The 3,026-nt window shown below is 57.0% G+C and overlaps 1 long non-coding RNA gene across 1 annotated transcript; it reads left to right on the forward strand.

Moving 5' to 3' along the window:
- The first annotated feature begins 634 nt into the window (after positions 1-634).
- Positions 635-1,774, forward strand: LOC119872377. Its single transcript, XR_005360484.1, has 2 exons — positions 635-863; positions 1,437-1,774. It is a non-coding gene; the product is annotated as an uncharacterized LOC119872377 (long non-coding RNA).
- Positions 1,775-3,026: the final 1,252 nt, after the last annotated feature.

The raw sequence follows: 3,026 nt of genomic DNA on the forward strand, positions 1-3,026 counted from the left end.
ACTGTGCCGCCCTCAGAACCACAGGTGAGCAGCATCCTGCAGCCCCCCCACTTCTGACGGGTGCGGCCGCAGCCCGAGGCCCGATGTCCCTCCACGTGGTGCCCACGAGGGAGCTCCCGCCCCGTGGCAGCCGGATGCTGTTCCGTGGACCGTCCGCGGCCTGTGTGGCCTACCCGGTCATCACGGACCCACCCCGGCTCGCCTCCACCTTCCGACTATTCTAAGTAACGTCGCCGTGAACATCATGGTGACATCTTTTCAAGGCCCTGCTTCAATTGTCTTGAGTGTATCCATACTTTCAAAAGAATTGTATTTAAGGTCAATTTGCCAACATACAGCTCTTCCCATCACGTGCCCCCCTCAGTGCCCGCCGCCCATCCCCCACCCCCACCTCCTCTTCTGCACCCCTCGGGACCAGGAGGCCCTCATGGTTTGTCTCCTTCTCTGATTTTTCCCACTCAGTCTCCCTCCTTCCCTTACAGTCCCTTTCACTATGTCCTACATTCCCCGGAGGAGTGACACCGTGTGATGATTGTCCTTCTCCGACTGACTTCACTCAGCACCATGCCCTCCAGCTCCAGCCACTCAGTATAAATGGTGGGCGCTCATCCATACTTTCATAAGGTGCCTCGGGTGATCTGAGGCAGCTAGGGTTCAGGACCTTCCATGCATACAGCAAGGAGAGTAGAGGGATTGATGGGGAAGACGGGAGTTTGGGGCAATGAGGGACAAGGCGAAGGTCAGGAGGGCCCTGCGTGCAGTGGAGGCATTTTCTGTGGCTTAGAACCAACGGAAGAGATGGAGGAAAGACCTAGGACCATGAAAAGGAGAGGATTCCAGGTGACCCAATTCCTTCAGGAGAGGTGACGTCATCTGCTGAGCACAGCGGGGATGGGGCCGGGACTGGGGCCAGGACTGGGGCCAGGACTGGGGCGAAGGTGAGAGTGGAGCTTGGGGAAAGGGGAGATTCCCAGCGGCTGCAGAGAAGAAGGCAGTGGGAGCATAGACGATCAAAGGACAGAGATCAGCAAAAGGTCCTAGTGGCGTGTCTGTGTTGGAGGAGACGTGGCGGACGTAGCAGGAACGTCTCTTTACTAGAAGAATCAAGCACATTCGAAGGCAGGGTGTATGGAAAGTGTGCGGCCAGTGGATGAGAAGTCGTTAGGAGGCCATAGGGTGCCTGGGAGCACCCGGGCAGATGGGCGCCTGGCAGACCGGGGCACGCCCCTCCAGGGCGAGGTGCAGAGACTGGAAACCATCCAGAGCTGGAAATGGGCCAGAGGCTGTGGCGGACGGTCAAGGGAGGGGCGGGAGGCTGCATGCCAGGGGAGTGCTGAGACGGCACCTGAGCAGCCCCACGCCCCGCAGAGGCGCCCCGGTACCCGCACGGGGAGTCCCGGCCTCCTGCGCCGACACCCTCGTCTTACCCGTTGCAGCAATCACGATGCCCCGGGAGAACAACCTCTGCACCTGGACGGATGGTCTTTGCAGCCAGTGACAACCCACCTTACCGACCAAGGTCTTCCAGGTTGACCCCGGGAGCTAGAATGTTCCCTTGTCCCGCCTTGTCGCTCTGTCACTGCACCACTCAGCCCCGTCCAGGGCCACCAGTAACAGAAATCGAAGACCTCAGGGAGTCCCACGGCGAGTTGAAGCAGGCCTAGAGGTTCCAGAAGTCCTCACCCTGCTTTACTCTGACAGCTGCGGGCTGCAGTGGCAAGGTCTCCTGCGGGCTCATTTTGAGCTCATCTTTGTAAAAAAAAAAAAAAAAAAATCAGAAGTTTTCTAAGCAATGGAACTGAAAAATCCATTCCCATCTTCCTCCTTTTCTCCTTGATGACCCAATCTGTCTTTTTGATCTGGAATCTATGCAAATATGAAGCCCTGTTCACGTTTCTGTCTCGTGCCCCCGTTTGCCCCGAGTCTTTGTTGGCATGGTCCCATGTGTTCACGCTCCGAGGTCGCAGCCCCATCCCTGGGTAGCTGCCTGGCCTCCCTCCTGCCTGCCATTGCTGCCTGCTGCTCGCCGCCCGTTGCCTTTCACTGGCTCCGCTGGGCTCGGGGCTGCCCAGTGACCCGGCCGCTGTGCTAGGCCTACACACAGACCTGTTGGTTTCTCCAAGTAGCCTCTTTCGATACCATTTCGCCGTCCACATTTTACTGCCTTCCATTTATTTTTTCCTCCTTGTCTACTTCCTGTTGCGACCCGGCCTGTTAGAAGCACTTAGGAGGCAGGCAGCCTTGGGACGCCACCGCGCTACTGGAGCCCACCGTGCTACTGGAGTCCTCGCAAGTGTCCTAAGCGACAGTGTCCTTCAACTGCAAATGTGCAGGCGGCCTGGCAAGGTGCCCGCTGACTCTGGGACAGCCCGGTCCTCAGAGGCTGTGGGGGGAATCGACCTTGCTTAATAAATAGAATAACCAGACATAATTAACTGTAAAGATGGGAGGCTGGGAGGCGAAGAAGCTACAAAAGGAAGTGTCCTCTCGTTCTTTGGCATGTGCCAGGGCGACACGTTCGTGTGCCACGGGCTTCCAACCGATGATGGAAGTGGGGCCACTCCAGGCTCTTGTTGGAAATGCCCAGGACCCTCCTCGCTCCTTCTGCAGCCTGCCTCCACCTCATTCCAGCTTCTGCAGAGCTGCTGACCTTTGATCCCTCTGTTTGCCTCTAGAAACCGGTATTGGCCCTGGTTTCCTGTGTTTGTACTGCCAGCACTCCCTGGGGACTCAGGCGGTTTAATTCCTGGCCGCCCCAAGCAGAACCCCCCACGCTAGCTCTGGTCCCATTTTGAACCAACTCTAGAAGCTTCTAGATGCATCTAGAGGCTTCTTCCCTCTGTCCAGGCCTTCAGAGGCTGTCAAGTTTGGGAACGGGAGGGGGTGGTGGACAGAGATCCCAAGGAGTGTTTGAAGGATTCTTGTCCCTGGGCCTCAGAAGTGTGGGAAGAGAGAGGTTTCAAGAAGGGAATGGAAAGTGGTTCAGAATAAGTTCTTTGCCATCTGAATAAAAGAAGAAAGAAATA

Source organism: Canis lupus, chromosome 6, assembly GCF_011100685.1.
Source record: "Canis lupus familiaris isolate Mischka breed German Shepherd chromosome 6, alternate assembly UU_Cfam_GSD_1.0, whole genome shotgun sequence".
Lineage (NCBI taxonomy): Eukaryota > Metazoa > Chordata > Mammalia > Carnivora > Canidae > Canis > Canis lupus.